This window comes from Culex pipiens, chromosome 2 (assembly GCF_016801865.2).
Source record: "Culex pipiens pallens isolate TS chromosome 2, TS_CPP_V2, whole genome shotgun sequence".
NCBI classification, from domain to species: Eukaryota; Metazoa; Arthropoda; class Insecta; order Diptera; family Culicidae; genus Culex; species Culex pipiens.
In genome coordinates, this window is record NC_068938.1 from 82,937,313 (window position 1) to 82,955,936 (window position 18,624).

At 35.5% G+C, this 18,624-nt stretch overlaps 1 protein-coding gene across 1 annotated transcript in view; it reads left to right on the forward strand.

Annotated features, from left to right (window-relative positions):
* The first annotated feature begins 8,632 nt into the window (after positions 1 to 8,632).
* Positions 8,633 to 18,624, forward strand: part of LOC120422616 (uncharacterized) — a 64,307-nt gene continuing 54,315 nt past the window's right edge. The window contains exon 1 of the mRNA XM_039586110.2: positions 8,633 to 8,919. The gene's annotated coding sequence lies outside the window, so the exon portion shown is untranslated. The remainder of the gene's footprint in view (positions 8,920 to 18,624) is intronic.

Here is an 18,624-nt window from a genome sequence, read left to right on the forward strand (position 1 = left end):
CGAGAACCATCTCAGGCAAGAAAAAACCGGCTGCTGCTTAAAATTCAATAAATGGTGATATGTGATCAAGTTAAAAGTGATTGTGTATTGAAAATGTTTAAAATAATAAATAAATAGCGATCAGAGAAAGGAGTTTCTAAATTGTTTACTCAGGTGCACTTTTGGAACGATCTCTGAGGAAGACAACATCGACAATTTTCTTCGATGAAAAGCGTTTTACTTTACAGAGCAGTTGGTTAGTGCACGGCATCATAATCTTGGAGTTCATCACAACATCATCACCGACCGACCCGGACCCGGAGCAGCAAATTGGAAGAAATCACAAAAAAAACACATAAGCTTTGGTAGCGCGCCATCAGAACTTGAAAAAGTTCACCAATCAGATATGCAACAGATGGCGCGTTGCAAAAAGCTTTTTCTTCTTTTGACATTTTTAAGGTGCTTTTCCAATGCACGTAAACTCTATATCCACTGTTGCAGTCGCCACTTTTGGCTTTAAACTCACTTTACAAGGGAATATAGAGTTATGTGACTGTAAATAGCTTACTTTATATTTTGATATAGAGTGGATTTAATGTTAAGTTTAAGAGTCCCGCGGTTACTTGGGAATCACTTGAAATTTTATTGAAATATTTTCTTAAAAGTTTATTTGAAAAAAAAAACATATTGTAATCGCTTGTACATTTCAATTTTATTTACTGGAAACTGTGATTTTGAATCCATAAATAAAGTCTTAAACTGTTTTCGAATATTCAAAAATCTTGTTTTTCCGAAAAATTGGCAACTCTGTAAAATTAATTTTGACCAATTTGTGCCATTGCTTGGAAGATGGCATTATTTGTCATCTGAAGTATTTCCAAAAGAGAAAATTTAAAAAATGGTCATTTCACTCAACTATTTTTAAGTATGAAAAGTTGAATTTAAAAATGAGTTAATTTATAATTTTTTGCCTTTCTTACTAAAGGAAGGTATAGGTTTTACTTTATGGCTAGACGTCATTTTCATCTTCGTAAATAAGGCGATACAGCATGAATATTAATCGGAAAAATCGCAAAAAAATCAAACTGCATTGATTTTCGACGCTCTATTGATTCATCTTGACAGAACTCAACTATCTCCAACCCTCGAATTTTGAGAAAATAAATTCCGTGGAGATCGAGTGATGTTCGTGTGTGGTTCTGGAGTTAGAGCCGTTTGATTAACCTACCATAAGAAAAAAAATCCCTTAAAAAGGTAAAAGCCTACCTGATGACCTTCGCCAACATTTTTCTTTCTAATTTTATCCAAAATTTCTTCCTACATTCATAGTACAGACCATGAGTGAGCATCTGAAACAAATTTGACTTCGATCGGCAATCCCGAACAATTTTTAGAACGATTTTCTTTTTGCATTTCTTACTGAAGAATGATATAGGTTTTGCTTTATGGCTGGACGTCATTTTCATCTTCGTAAATAAGGCGATACAGCATGAATATTAATCGGAAAAATCGCCAAAAAATCACACTGCATCGATTTTCGACGCTTCGTCGCCAAGTCGAAAAGTTGTCAAGTTGAGCTTTGAATACTGGCGCGAGAATGCTGGCGCATATATTTTGTGGCTCGACTTATACTCGTTTTGTAGTAGCTTGTCTACCGATGTTTCCTTCAACATGTAAGATATCGTAGCTTTTCGGTTTCTTTTGCTCTGACCGTTTTTGCATAACTGTCCTATGTTCATGCAAAAACTTTTGTGACATAGGACATTCATCCGGGTACAAACAATTTGTTTCCCGTGTGCTCCTAAAATCGCTTTTAAGTAGGCTTCATTTTGTCGTGATTTCGTAAGTTTATTTAACAGAGTTCATTGGATTCCAATAAGAGCTTTCGAAGTTTCTAAGCTTTATATCGTTTTCAAAGTTTTCAATGCTCGCGGAGCCAATGGCTATCTACCTAAGGTATTGCGATTGAGTGTGTAGTGGTGCGGTTGTAAAAATAGCTAAAGAGTTATCTACGTGCGCATGTATTGCGTGTACGTACACGAAAAAGATTGAGGTTAAATTTTGTACCGACCAGCAAAACAAATGATGCGCTAGTGTGCGTGAGCTCGGGCTTAGATAACTCTATATCTGACTCTCTCTCTTTCGTAGATGCCGAATGGCAAGCTTCCCACTGTGCGGTTAACTCGGTTTTGCTTTGCGCCTGCTTTGTTCGGTTTTTGGGCTCGTACCAAAACTAGAAAACCAAAACCACGGTGTGCGTCGTCACTGGCGCATGGGAAGCTTGCCATGCTTGCGTTTGTCATAAACGCTTGTTTGATTAAGAATTTGTACGATTAAAAATATTCTATTGGTGAAAATTGCGTTTTCAATTTCTTTTAGAAAACACATCATTAATAATACCTTGCTTTCATCATAAGATTTTTTGCATCAAGTCGATGTTATGAATTAAAAGAAGTTATATTCTTTAGTAAGAAAGGCTCTATCTCACCACTGGTGGGATTAAATCTTTTCTGAGAAGGCCTGAACAATAACTACAATTTTGGCGAAGATACTAAATCGATTAGAATTGTTTTTACATGATACAGAATAAATACACGAAAACAATTTAGATACACAAAAAATGCGATTTATTGGTTAACTTTTTTTTTAACTATTTTTTTTAAATTTATTGATTTCGAGCCAGAACAAAGTATTGAAAAAAAATGGCGCTTAGCTTTTAAAAAAATTTTTTTTTTTGAAAAATGAATATTTCTTTTTTTTTCAGTTCAGTTTTAAATGTAATTTCAAAAATTGGAAATTAATTTACAAATTTTAGATCAAATTCAAAAAATGAGTTGCTTTACAAATAAGTTGAACATGTTGGTTTTAAAATCTCTTAACTGCCCCTGATCGCATAAATGTCCCGTATGCATTTTCATCGATTTTGATTTTTTGATGCAGTTTTGTTCTAAATCGTGTGCTCTTTCAAAAGAGCCTATACCATCGAGAACTTTGTTCTAGATATCAAGAGGAAACCCAGTTTTTTTTTCGCGATAACTTAACACGTAGCCTTATGTGTGGGACAAACTTTAAATGCGTTTTTCTCAGCTTGCTATTTTTGCATATGGGACATTTATGCGAACATGGGCAGTAAAGTGAACATATGGGTTTTGAGCTGTTCTTATTATTACTTTTCCATTATTTGCTCAACATTTATTTGAACAAAATGTTTGAAAGTGACAAGTTGAATCTCCCTGTCGATTGAAGTTGAAAATAACAGAATTTTAAATTGAAAATGTAAACAAAACAATAGATTTTTTACTGTGTTCTCAATTTTTCTCAACAAAATCGTTTTCTTTCTCACTTAAACGTCCACTTTTCTCGCCAGGTGAAAAGCTATTAAAAGTATTTATGCACAAAATATCTCGAGGATGAGCAGGAGAGGGAGGTGGATGATGCAGAGCCACACATTCACACACATGTTGGTGGCTGAGAGCTGCTGGGCGGACAATTAACCGTAAGCTTTAAGGGGGGTGCCCACCAAAACCGAGAGTGAAAATGTTCGATTAAAGCAAAAGTTGGAAATTGGTCACTTTGGCGAGACTCTCGTCAGGGCGAAATCAAACGGTCATAAACGGCGCTCAAATCTCATGAATAAACGATTTACGAACGTATACATTTAAGTACCTGTACCATAACTTCCCTGCCTCTCCGCCGTCCACAAGTACAAGGACGTTTACGGCCTCGAAGAGGAATGGAGGCTTGTACTACAGGCATATGGTACCCTGGTTGATCGACGTGATGATGGTGTAGACTCGGTAGCGCCAGCCATTTCAGGGACCAGAAATGGGTACTTAACCAAGTGGTACGAGTTTAAAAATAGCCGGTTGTTGCCACCAGATGTCGATTAATTTCAGGAAATAAAATAAAACACGAAAGTACTGTTTTTTAGAGGCTATAGCTAGTTCAGTTTCACGACAGCAACAAAAAGTCTTGTTTCTTCCAAGAAACCAGTAATAAATCAAAACTAAACCACAGGACAAATCTTGAGATAACCGTAATGGAAGAATCCAAACCTCGGGCGGCTTTTCCTGGTTTCGCCCTTTTTGTTTTTCAAAACCACTTTTTACTCCCAACAGCCCCTTCCAAGAAGTGTTGACCCACTGACTGGTTCCACGTTCTTTTGGAACAATCGTGCTCAAAGCTCTTGTTGGAAAGAGATTTGACTTGAAGCTCTAACCTTTTATTCTAACCCCCTCCTCCCCCTCACCCATCCCAAGAAGAAAGAAAATAGTACTTGACTGGTGTTCAAAAGGCGTGGGGGTGGGTGGTGTCGTGTGCCACGTGGAAGATGCCGTTAGGAACCTGGAACTTGGCTTGCAATGGCTCTAGAGCAGAACGGATCTTCAGCTCGTAAAGAGCGGGACGAGAGAGAGAGAGAGGAAAACCGACATGCGGCATTCATTGTGCACAACAATAAATCACTCCAAACGATACACTCGCTGTGTGGGTCGAGTGAGATTTTAAGGGGTATCACAACGGTTTTTAAAAGCAACCTTTTTGCCTTCCTCACCTTTTTAAATATCATCTTTGTTTCAACAATTTTATGAAAAAGTGTGGCATAGAGTGCAAAAAATGCTGGAAATTTATTTGTTATGCTGTACCAATTTTTGATCAATGTTTCAAATTTTTTGAACAGATTCTACCAATTGGAATGTTTATTTTTGTCTCTTTCTTCTTCTAAAATATTTCTGAGAATGATGCATGTTTATTAACGGATATTATAAAAAGATATCTTTATTTGGGGTTTGGCGAGCAGTCTGATAAAAAAATGAAAACAAGATTTTTTCCTATCGCACATTTCTTAAAAAATCCAAAACTAAACATTAAAGTTAAAAATTGTGATGTGTAGTAACAAAATTTAAAACATTTACCATTTTTTTCAAGGTCTGTTAAATAAGTAAAGAAACCTCTGAAATTCGAGATTCATGCATTCATGATTTTTTTGCATTCATGATAGCTTTATGACAGATTGATAGAAGTTTAGTTGTTTACAATTTTGAAATAAATTCAAAACAACAATTTAGCATCCAAATACGACAGGTAGAATGTGACGATTCTCGAGAATTTCAATTTCCCGGGAATCGAGAGTTGAATTTGGTCATTTCCCAGGAATTCCCGGGACCCGGGAGTTTTTTTACTATGCCATTAGTGGCAATAATTTAAAAGGACAAGCAATAAATTAGTTTTTTTAATGAAATTACTTACAAATTGTTTTCATACTCATTCTACGAAACGTTATTTTAAGTATCCTTATTATTTGGAGGAACTATATGTACCTTTTGATTTGTTTTCTGAATCTGCAAATACAAGAGCGTTTCTTGAGCTTTTTGGGCCTCCAAATTTTAGTTTAACATGTTTACAAATAATATATAATTTCCCTGTATCGAGATTTTTGCAATATGATAAATAACGACTTAAACAACTTTTTTTTCCTTTTTAATGTCAATTATAAATATTCATTGAAGAAATATTAGCAGTTAACCGAAAAACCCGAATGTTCACAATTGGCGGACAATAACTTTACAAAGATCACCAATGTTTTTTCCCCAAAAATAGAATCCTAGAGTTTTTTTTTGAAAAGGTCCTTTAAAAGACAATAGCTTATAGGGCCCTTTCAAAAAATCTCTAGAATTTAATATTGTGGTTGATGTGAAACACAAAATGACTTATTAACATCAAAAATTGAAATTACCTTGGTGCAGCGAAAAAGCTTACCCCTTTTAGAAATAATAAATAAAAAAAAATATTCAAAAAAAAAGATTTTATATCTGGGATGTATCTGCTACGTATACTTTAAAAAGGTAAATTTGTGGACCACATTTTTTGGCTTCTTTCAGTTATAATTATTGGAATTTAAAATTTACATTTTCTGAATGAGAAGATTAGAGAAGAACTTGAACATCGAACAATTCACATCCAATGTTCGAAAAAATTTAGAATTCTCCAAATAATTTTCTAATTAGTTTATATAATTTTGCTTTGATATTTATATGTTTAAAATATCTCGGGAGTCTCGACCGAATTTCCCGGGAATCGAGAGGTCAAAAAATGGTCGATTTCCCGAATTTTTTTTCCCGGGAATTCTCGCTCGTCACCCTTTAACGACAGGTTTTTGTTACAGTCAACAGAACTTCGATTAAAAAGTGCTACTTATTAAATGATGTGATAAAAAATGTTTCAACATAATATTATCTTTTTTAAATATATTTTCAAATTCTCAAAAAATCTTAAAGCAAATATCATGCTGTTACACATATTTTTCATGGAAGCTTCATTGAGCAGATTTTTGAAAGCTATCCTTAAACGTCTGATTGTCTCAAAAAAAGTCATAATTTTAATGTATCCTTACCTTTCTTGAAACTTCAAGATTGAAATATTTTTTTTTCGTATTTTTTTGCTTTTAACATAAAATTTGAGTTCTGGGACCCCACTTTAGTCAAATTTGAATGGTTTATTTCCTATAAAATGAAAATAGTAGTTTATGCAACAAGTTGCAAAAAGAAGCTTTTTTCGGCACGTGTCGTACATTTATCCAACGAGGTTCACCGAGTTGGATAAATACGACAAGTGCTGAAAAAATCAAGCTTTGCAACGAGTTCCATACAACATTTTTTGCATTTCTGAAAAACACCCATTGAGTGAAATTATAAGTCGAATGTTCATGCATTTTGTCAATAAATCGTTTAAATCAAAAAATGTTGAAAAGTATTTCTTTTCAAAACTAGTGCTGAAAAGTTCAACTTTTCAGCATCCATTTCAGTGCTGAAAAGTAGAACATTTCAGCATTTGTTTTGAAATGTGTTTCTATTCGATTCTGTTCTTTTTAGTAGATAAAAGTAGGCTGTTTCGTCACGCGAGAATGACAGGAAAAGTAGGAAGTTTCAAGACGGAATTGCAAAAATATTTTTTTCATTATCACATTCCCACTTTTTTAACCGCCATCTTGGATTTATAAATTCTAAATCACTTTAGTGTAGTTTTGGGGTTATACTTAAGCTCAAAAATCAAAAATAAGACAACGAAAAAAATAGTGATTCGATTATCTGAAGTGAAATTTTGTCAAGGCCGATAATCGAGTTTGGACTGTAGGTACATGTAAACTCGATTGGTGTAAATTTAAGATTCGATATAAACGTCTGAAGCATACGCAAAACTACATTTTTGTGTATGATATGTTACAAATTTTCTTCAAATCGCATTTATATATAAATCTTGAATGATTTGCTAAAGTGTTACATCATTTATGTAATACTCAGAAAAAAAAAACTGTGGAGGAATGACAGATTGCATCATGTTTGAGAGGGATACCCTTTTTGATATCAATAGTTTTGTACAAGTTTTCAAAGGTTTTTAAAGTTTTTATGATTTTTTCGAAAATGATAACGGTTATAGTAGTTTATGCAAAAAGTTGCAAAAAGAGGATTTTTTCAGCACGAGTCGTACATTTATCCAACGAGGTTCACCGAGTTGGATAAATACGAAGAGTGCTGAAAAAATCAAGTTTTGCAACGAGTTCCATACAACATTTTTTGCAATTCCAAAAAAAACGCACACTGAGTGAAATTTTATGTCAAATTTTCATGTATTTTGTCAATAAATCGTTTAAATCAAAAAAATGTTGAAAAGTGCTGCTTTTCGAAACAAGTGCTAAAAAGTTCAACTTTTCAGGATCCATTTGAGTGCTGAAAAGTAGAACTTTTCAGCATTTATTTTGAAAAGTGTTGCTATTCGATTCTGTTATTTTTGGTACAGAAAAGTAGGCTATTTTGTCGTTCAAGAATGACAGGAAAAGTATATAGTTTCACGACGGAATTACAAAAAAGAATTTTCAATACTCAAAAAGTGTCAGAATTTTCTTTATGACTGTTGGTTTAAAACTGAAAACGGATTGCTCTGTTTAAATATTTGGACAGTTTTCCACAAAAAAAAAGAAATTAAAAGTTGCTAAATAAAAAGTTTGATTTGATTTAGAAACAACATTCGGAAAAACCTTCCATCGGATGAGGAAATAAAATGTCGGTCCCGGCCTTGGTTGTTAGGCCGTTAAGTCATTCCAGGTGTAGGAGTCGTCTCCATGCCATAAGTACAAACAACACACCAAACCAAGCCTACTCCGGTGGAATCGCTGGCGGCGGTTGGACTCGCAATCCAAAGGTCGTCAGTTCAAACACTGGGGTGGAAGCTTCCTTGGAGTAAAAAGAGGTTTGGGTGCTCTCCCCATTCAAGCCTTCGGACTCCTAGGTTCGAGCAGAAACTTGCAATAGAGACCACAAAAGACCCGGGGGTCGTTAATGTGGATGGTTTGATTTTTTTGATTGATTCGGAAAAACTTTCAAATTTTTCAAGTTGTTTGAACAGTTTTTGTCGTAATTTTGGGTTTTTTTTTTTGAGTCGTGCTTCAGTTTTTGGTTTGGTGGCAATTGAAATATGATATTTTCAATAACAAAACTGTCAACTTGTTATGAAAATTTGTATTTTTGTTATGTTCAATGAGTCAACCATTTACTGATACTATAAAATAATTAACAATTTATTAAATATGTATGTTATCCCTTCCCACTTAAAAGCTATTTCTTCTAACTTTCGAACCTTTTATTCTCCTCAATTCCAGGTGAGGCATCCCTGATGTAAGAATAAAGCAAACGACAACAACGGTGACGGTTGAAGCCGCCGGAAATTTAGCGTCATCGATAACACCGAACAAAACTAGAAAAAGAGAGAAAAAAAAGAGTGTCTCACATCAAAAGGGAAAAAATCAACCCATCGTCATGCCCCTCCGAAGGCACCACAGCTTGCCAAGGGCCCGCTAAGCATTACGGATACTTGGCTGTGTCCACCTCCACGACAACATAACTCCGGGAAGGTGGAGCCCGTGGCCTGGCGGAAACTGTGACGACCGTAAGTATCGGAATGAAATGTTTATGTTTCCCTGGAAATGGAACATCTACGGTTGCCCTCCCAGAACAAGTTAGTGGGGAGGTGGTCCCAGAACAGAGAAGAGGGCAGATTTAGGTTGAGTTGTGTGAATTATAGATTTGAGGGAATGCTGCTGAGGAAATTGTACGGAAACCATGTGGACATAAATTTGCGCATCGAAAACTACTTGAATTGGTAAATTTTCAACAGCAAAAGTACCGTTGCAAATTAAAATGTTGTGTAATCATCTCCGTAGAACTGTTGTGGATGCTGTGGTCATTTTGCATGCAAAGCAATAAGAGCTTAACATCCAAATCTTTTTTCCAGTCCCAAAGAAACAGCAACAAGTACAAATGTTTCCGTTCCCATCTGGCCAAGCCAAAGAACATCAACCAACAACCTCACTTTATGTTTGGGGAAAAACCTCAAATCCCAACTACGAACTCCCAGGAAGCTTTGGTGATTCCGAAAGCATGCAAACTCAACAAACTATTATTACTATTATGGTCGAAGCCAGAACAAACTCCTTCTTCTTCTTGAACATCTGTGTATGCTTTTTGGGGAAGGAGGCTGGCAAACAATTTCTTGACCTCTCTCTCTCTCTCTCTCGCTGGTAAATGCATCATATGTTGCCCCTCTTGCCCGAATGGGGTTTCAGCTCAAATTTCATCCCATGGCAAATATTTACATTCCAATGCAAGTTAGTACGGACGGAGCGAGAGCTCATAGGTACTTGCTCGGATATGGGCAAACAAAAGCTCAACAACAAGCCAAGTCGGTCTCGACTGTACCGTTTTTGAGGAGTTGGGCACACTTTGGTGGGAATTGATTTTGCACTGATTGAAACTTTTGAAAATCGAACTGAGTTCTACAGTATTAAGACATTTTCAATTATTTTTGTTATTTGTATTAGTGATTTAAAAACCAGCAATTGACTGTTCACTTTTGGAAGCATCAGATCGTAGAATGATTAAATTTAATGTATTTTTTTTTTAGAAATGTGAATACTGGATTCAATAGTTTGAATAATGGTAGGCAAACACTTTTGAAATAGTAGTTAAGAATTTAAAACTTTGAATATTTATTTTTTAAAGAAAATTCTGAAATATTCATAAAAGTTTAGTTCAGTTATTTATTTTCAATAAAATTTAAAACCTGATCAAATATTTTACAAAAATCTTTGACTTGAAATTTTCAAAAAACTTCAAAATTTTAATGAAAATAGAAGTTGAATCTACTGAAAACAATCTAAAATGCATTTTCCTGCATTGATAATCATATTAAGCATGTTTGGGTTGGATTAAACACCCTATTCAATTGGTGTAATTCAAACAAAATTTCTTGATTTTCGTGTAATTTCATTTTTTTTTTCATTTTTTTCCATTTTTCATTCAGAACAAAAACGTTTGAATTTTATTTTTTAGTAAGGCATTTCAATATATTAAAATCTAAATTCATCCAAAAATATTTACCAAAACACACAATATTTTTAAATAAATCAAACATTTGGAAAAAACATTTTTGAAATAACTAATTGAATTAAGTTTAACATCCAAAAATATTTCTTGAAATCGTGCTTATTTCTTCAAATATAAATGCAGTTTTACAAAATGAAACAGAATCATATCTTTACGCTTTAAGGATTATTAATTTGATTTTTAAACAGACTCCGTGAAAGTACCCTTACAATCAATATTGAGTGCTGAAAACGAATTTCATAGAATTTATTTTTAATTTTGAAAGATATCACAAAACAATTCATTTGTTATAAACGTACAGAGTTACAAAATAATTGTCAAACAATTATGCTTGGAATTTTCGACTTTATGACAAAAGAAAAAATCACAAATTTCAGGCTTTTTTATTATTTTTTTTCACGGATTTTGGCTGATTCCCGGTTTTTCCAACTTGAGTAGCCACACTGTAAAAAGGCATATTTGAATAGATCGCTTGAACCTTAGAAATCCATTGCGAAAAGTGTGGGGTGAACAAAACTCAATCTGAAAAAAAAATTGGATTCTTCGGACCAAATGTTGCATTAAGAAAAACACAAAAATTAAAAAATGAAAAGAATAAATTTGAAATTTTAAAATCAAGCTCATTTTTTTTTGCAAATGCAGCCTAGACTCGATTATTCGAAGACCTTGGACAGATTTCACTTTGCATTGTAGAATATTAGGAATTTTCCTCTCAATTATGAACCATGATTTTCTAGTCACTAAACTACGCTAAAATGATTTAGAATTTTTAAATCCAAGGAAAATTAATAGGTAATCAACTATATAAATTTGACTAAAATGGGTTCGCAGAATTCGAATTTGATATTTAAAGTAAGAGAATAAAAAAAATGTTCATGATTCGATTCAGTTATATTATTTACTTTTATGAAATATGATCAAAATAATCTAGTTAAAAAAAACAATTTTTGCCCTTCCGTCGTCCAACTACTTACTTTTCCTGTCATTCTTGAACGAAACAAACGCATATTTTTCTGTTTCAATCATAACAGAATCGAATAGCAACACTTTTCAAAATAAATGCTGAAAAGTTTTACTTTTCAGCACTGAAATGGATGCTGAAAAGTTAATCTTTTCAGCACTTGTTTCGAAAAGTAATACTTTTCAGCATTTTTTGATTTGAACGGTTCGGGTCTGGGGGTGAGATTGGGTCATATAAAAATGCTGAAATTAGTGTGACCCAATCTCACCCCCAGACCCAATGTCACCCCTGATGAACATTAGACTTATAATTCCACTCAAAGGATGTTTTTCAGAATTGCAAAAAATGTTGCATGGAACTCGTTGCAAAACTTGTTTTTTTTATTTATCCAACTCGGTGAACCTCATTGATTAAATTACGACTCGTGTTGGAAAAAATTTCTTTTTGCAATTCCGTCGTGAAACTATTTACTTTTCCTGTCATTCTCGAATTAGCCTACTTTTCTGTACCAAAAATAACAGAATCGAATAGCAACACTTTTCAAATTAAATGCTGAAAAGTTCTACTTTTCAGCACTCAAATGGGTGCTGAAATGTTGAACTTTTCAGCACTTGTTCCGAAAAGTAACACTTTTCAACATTTTTTTGATTTAAACGATTTATTGACAAAATACATGAAAATTTGACATAAAATTTCACTCATTGTGTGTATTTTGGAATTGCAAAAAATGTTGTATGGAACTCGTTGCAAAACTTGATTTTTTCAGCACTCTTCGTATTGGTCCACTCGTATTTATGTACGACTCGTGCTGAAAAAATCCTCTTTTTGCAACTTGTTCCATAAACTACTATTAAATGATGATAGGGAAATTGTTACCAGGACCAACCGAAAAGGAAGGCAGTTTAGGGAATTTCGATATTTGAGTCATATATTACTCATCAGGCCTGAAAGGGTCAAACACTACCAGATGAACAAAAGCCTTTGACTTTTTTTGTCTCAAACTTTTTTTTTCAACCGTGTCCATCTGATTCTAACTTAACAATCGTATATAACCCTCTCGAAAATTCCGAGGCTTGTTTGATCATTTAACTAACGTACCGAAATTGATTTTCCTCAACCTTCTTCCCTTTACAATCACCATCATCAAAAGATGTTAAAGCGAAAGCAAGAGAAAGAAAAGCACTGAAGAATAGCCGGCACTCATCATTGACGTTTCGACCATCGATCTTTAACTGTACCCCCCCTCATAGAGGAGGCACAGAAGCAGAGAGCTTAAAAACAGTAATCTTAGGACTTGACGCAGGCAAGAGTGTTGAATGCAAAACACAAACAAGACCCCCTTTTTTCGTCTTAGTTTTTCCCCTCGTCAGTGTTGGTTGGAGCGTTAGCAAGTGCAACATTGTAATTTGAGAGACCCATTTGCATCTCCCGTTTTGCGGGCACTGGCTTAAAGCCAGAAATGTTAACAAAACCAATTACGAAACTACATGGAACGCTGCTTTCCGGGCAGAACTGGTTCGAGGGGAAAAAATGTAACTCGGCTTGTTTGGGAGGAAAATTGATTTTCCACGTCGTTTTATTCGGAATCAGCTCTGAATAATTAATTTATATCCAACTGAACTTTTCACCAAGATTATTCTCATGATTCCGAAGGCATTTCCACTCAATTGACTCATATCGTTTTGTTGATTGATTTATTGGAATGCATCTTCAAATACCGATATGATAAGACGGCTTCAACACTCTACATTGCACAATTCATATTCAACCGTGACTCCAATTGAGACGCCCGATTGTCCCGGAGTCCACAATAATGAGTAAACAAATTTCATTCGCATTCCGTATTGATAACAGCCGGACAATGGTGAACTTTGAATGGACTTTGCCCGGTGAAATGCACCGGCACCACTTGAGCCAATTCAATCCCTGGTGGGACTGTTCACTGACTCGAACTATACTCGACAATAATGAAGCTTCCACCGTACTGCAATTGCCATAATCAACAGTGAGCAGGCACTCGATTGCCTCAGGTTATCGAGATATCATGCCACTGGAACTGCACCGATGCAGAAGCCCTATACGTAGACGGTAAAGAGATTTATTTATCCATTCCGGATCAGAATCCACATGGTTAGCACCGTTACGGATTCGATCGAACTCCTGTTGATTCGATTTCATGGATTTTGAAAAGACACAGACAAATAGGCAAAGAATTGCTAGTAGTCTATGGCCAACACCATAAAAGGCCCCGACTTCATCCGTCTATCGGTAGTCATCATCAGCAATGCAAATAAAAGCCTTCTCTTCCCAAGGATAATCCCAAACAATTCCGACAACGAATCCCTCCAAAGTAACGGCCCGTGGTCAAATATCAAGCTGTTCTTCCTCAATCTCTCGCCCGGCATGGGATTCGGTTGAAGAGTTGGGGATTAGTTCTTGGGTCCCTTTTTCTTTTGCTCCCAAGAGGCGTTCCACGATGGGCAGGGAAATGCCATCTTCTATACGGCTTCCACTGGGAAGGGTCTTGCTGGTTGAATCTCGTGACAACATGATGCGGATAATCCTTTGGCAAATTTGCGGAACATTGGCCGTGTGTGTGAGAGTGTTTTTTGGGAAGCTAGTGTTTAATGCTATAACAGGTTTGAGTGAATACCAGGAAGGACAGATCTATTAAACATTATAAATTTAAATTCCTTTAGACTCACTTCAACTCTTGAATTTCAGCTAGCTCTAGTGAATCTCACCGGTAGCCTAATCCCATTTAGCCAGAGAGGGTACCATCCGGTTAAGCATAATCACTGCGAAATGACCCCAACTATCCACCTGTTGCACGTTTTGTCGCACACGTGAACTCGACCCCCTGTTGGACGGGATTACCGGTAATGCTCGAAACCAATTACAATAATTATGTTATGGCCGTGTGGGCAAGTGTGTACTTGTGACAATGTGGGGCATTTCCTACTGCATTCTTGTCATTATACCTCGTACACCCGACAGACCGGGCTGCACATTGCAGGTGACAGTTCGGACAACCCGTCACCTTCCTCGCGTGCCAGTGTTGGTCTCTACAGGGCAGAAGATATCTGGTTGCACTGTGCGGTAACGGACAGTGGTGGTGTACATTGGAAAAATCAGACGTCTACTCTCTTCTATTTCATCAAAACTTTAAAAGAAAAAAGCAAGAATTTCAGGGCTTTGGTGTCTTTGCAAAAGTTGTAGAAGAGAAAATTTCATAAAAGTTAATCGCAGACGCTAAATTTGTATCCTCTGACTTACGCAAGATACTGTGCTGTTCGACCACTTTTGAAAAAAATTGCGTAAATCTTGTGAGCTAGAAATTTGGCGTCTTCGAAAAACTTTCATGAAATTTTCTCTTTTACAACATTTACGAAGATATCAAAGCCCTAAAACTTCATTCAACAAAGATAGTTTTTGTATGACACCCTGGATGGTCGCTACCCTGTCAGCGATCATTTCCTAAAACGAAATTTGAATGCTCACACAAAGAGCAAACGTAAACAAAACGACGAAACGAACGAAAAGTGCGCACCACTCAAGTAGCCGCCCGAACGAGACAACGTGCTCGTTCTCTTTCTCTCGTTTTTCGTTTTTCGTCTTCTCTCTTCCTTGTGCGTGATGACAGAAGTCATCTGAATGCGACCATGGGAGAGATGATCGGAATCCCGGTAGAATGTCAAACGAACGTAAAACGAAACTATTGGCACTACGCCCCCCGGGGCATGGCCTTCCTCTAACGTGGGATTTCTGCTCCAGCGCCTCTGACGAGACAGGAGAAACCGGGACCGACGTTTTACTTCACCATCCGATAGAAGCTCAGTGGATAAGGCGGGAATCGAACCCGCGTCTCATAGCATCATCGGGATCGGCAGCCGAAGCCGCTACCCCTGCGCCACGGGACCCATCAAACGAACGTGCTCTGAGCGAATGTAGGTCTGTGTGAGTGACTTTGCGTAGCACTCATTCGTTTGGGTGTGGAACGAACGAAAGCAGAATGTCAAAATCAGGTTGTCGTAGTGAAGACGATTGGAGTGTTCTGTCACCTATCACAAGCAAAGTCCAACAAAGTCAGCAAAACCCAAAGAATCCTTCATCATCCATTGTGTATGTACAGCAATTCCATTTGAAAAGAGCCTAAATCGAAAAAAAAGTTCACCGATCGGGCTCAATTTTTTTCTGGGGGTTCCTTGGTCAATTCCTAGGTCATCTCTGAATTTTTTAAGTTATCGCAGTTTTAGTAAAAAAAAAGTAGTTTTTTGCCGATTTCGCCATTTTCCAGTTTTTGCGCGTGGCGCGTCGAAAAACTCAGTTTTTATTTTTAAAAAATCATGTCTCGGAAACGTACGGTTCGACATCGCCATTTTTTGATATCGTCAGCTGTGTGCTATCTTCTGACATAGACCATTTTGGTCGAAAATGAGTTAATGATGACGTTTTGCTATACTTAACAAACACTACAAGATGCTTTAACCCGATTTTGGAAACTCGCTTCCGTTTCCCGGATATCGCAATACACATTTGTGACATAGACCAATTTATCATCAAAATGATTGTGCACACTTGTGACACGTCATACATGTTGTTGGAAAATGTGGAAAATTTTTCTTATTTTTCACAAATTTATGTACACACATACTTTCTAAAGGCAATGCAACCTTTTTTTTTTATAAAAATATACTGATTAAGTCGATTAAACCATTGATTTGAGCTTATTTTAGTTTGTATGGGAATTTTGTGCACACTTGTGACACCTAGTACAATTTTACTTGCGAAACACACTTGTGACACGTGCTTTTCAGATTTTTGTTTACATTGTTTACTGTATTTTTTAACTGGGTAACCAAATTAGTTGAAACTTGTAGCGTTTGTTAAGCGATAGTATACGAACCGATTGCTTCAAAAAGTTTGGCTCTATCATTCATAGTTTTGAAATTATTTACCAACAAACTTTAAAAATCGATTTTTTCAAAAAGTACTAAATGGTCGTTGTTACAAGATAGCACACAACTAGCGATATGTTATGTGAAATTTGCCGAGGAATTCGTTAAAAAATATTTTAAGACATAGGCTCTTTGGTCCAGACACGGTCAAAACGTCATTTTTTGTTTTCATAGGACTTTTTCAAATGTTAAGCTAGATTTTTGAAGATTCTTAATATTTTTCTCAGATAACCAAACTAATCTTTTCTTTTGCGTCTAAGACAGCTAAAACCGGATAAAATGACGCGGAGATATGATTTTTTGAAAAAAATTGTTTTTGCGAAAAATGACGAAAATTGCCAGCACGATGTAGATCACCCTAATGGCCAAACAAAAAAATACGGGTCTAATTATTTTGGCCAAGAAACTCCCAGAAAAATTTTGGGCACGATCGAAGAACTATTTTTTCGGGTTAGGCTCTTTTCAAATGGAATTGCTGTATAGATAAACATAATTTTTGCACTGTTTAATAAACAAATAAGGTCAATAGCAATATTATTCAAATATTAAAGCAAGTTGCAACAATATGCCTATATTTGTTTTGAATCTACTTTTTTATTTTTAAAAATAATTATTCAGGGTATGAACATTTGCTCGAATACTTCCCAAAAATCGTTTAGAACTCACGATTTGCGATATAATGAAAAATTGTCTGTTTTCATAAAAGAATATCATATTTACTTCTAAACCATGAAAAATACGTTAAAATTGCTCCGTATTTCACTTTAAATCATAGTCAGGAGTCCTACCAGTAATGTTCTGTAATCCAGAAAGTCGTATTTTTTCATTGGCAGCATGTTAAAATTGGAAAAATGCCTGTTTTGCCTGAAAATTTTATGAATTTCTCACCAAAATCCATCTGAAAAAAAAATTGGCACCAAAACCAATACCTTCATCTTGTTTAAGCAAATTTTTGAATAATTTAGCTTTTTTAACAATTCGTTTTTGTCACTTCAGTGAAAAGATACAGCAAATTTAGTAAAATATGAATGGTGAATTTTCAAAATTCCTTATGAAAACTCATTTTTCTATCTTACAACACTGTTTCAGTAGCGTGTCCCAAAAAAACACGAAGTCGAGGAATTCAATGTGCTCAGTTCTCAAATGATAGAAAATCATGTTAGAAACAACTCTCTCATACATGAAAACTTTCGGAAAAATCGTTTACCACGTTCCCTGGGCATTTTTTTGAAAAAAGTCAGTTTTTTCGACATTTTCACAAAATCTGCTTAGAAAAAATGGAAAATTTTAAAATTTCAAATAGTCTATACCATTAAATGATGGTCTGTGATCCAATAAACAAGTTAATGTATCGATTTTGCCTTTTAAAACCTTGTTTTCACTTTCCCGGTAGCTTTTATGTCGAAAAATACGAGTTTTTGCTTTACTTTTTTTCAATCTTTTCCCTCGGTATTGAACACAAAAATTTCCTCATATGTGAGAATACATGCATCTTGTAGGAAATTTTCCGCCGAAGATTTTCGTCTAAGCAACTTTGAAGTTTCATCAACTCTGAGCTGAGATATTCCAGTTTTTGTGAAGAAAGAATATTGAATATATGAAAATGTTGATATTAATCATCATTGGCATACAATATTAAGGATAATTTAAGCCTAATTTGAAGTGCGGCTGTATCGCATCTGTTTTTAAACATGATTGGTTCATCCTTCAATATTGATCCTTGCACTGTAACTTGGATTTGGCTCGCACTTTTCTCTCGCACTTTTGACAACAAAATATCCAAAAACTAGTCAACCAGCAGTTGTTTATTTACATTTCAGTCGCAGTTTCCACCAAACTGGACATTCGCACTTAAAAGTTGCGATTGACAGGTGAGCAACATCGGCTCGCTTTGATAATTTTTTGAGAAAATTAAAATTTCCCAAGCCAGTTTGACAAGTCACAATAGTGCGATCGTTAGCAATAATTTAGTGCAAAGTTCAAGTTAGTGAGAATTGCGCAATACTAAGGGCCACCAAATAACTGCACAGATGCATCGATTTGTTATTTGTTTATTTGTATCCATGGAAACACAGCAAACGTGCATCGATTGGTTTAAATGCAAAATGCTCTAAATATGAGTTATTTGCTAAAAGTAATTCATTGATTTAGCACGTAGTGTGCCATGAGAAAACAAAACCAGGTGGCCCTTAGTATTGAAGGATGAACCAATCATGTTTAAAAACAGATGCGATACAGCCGCACTTCAAATTAGGCTTAAATTATCCTTAATATTGTATGCCAATGATGA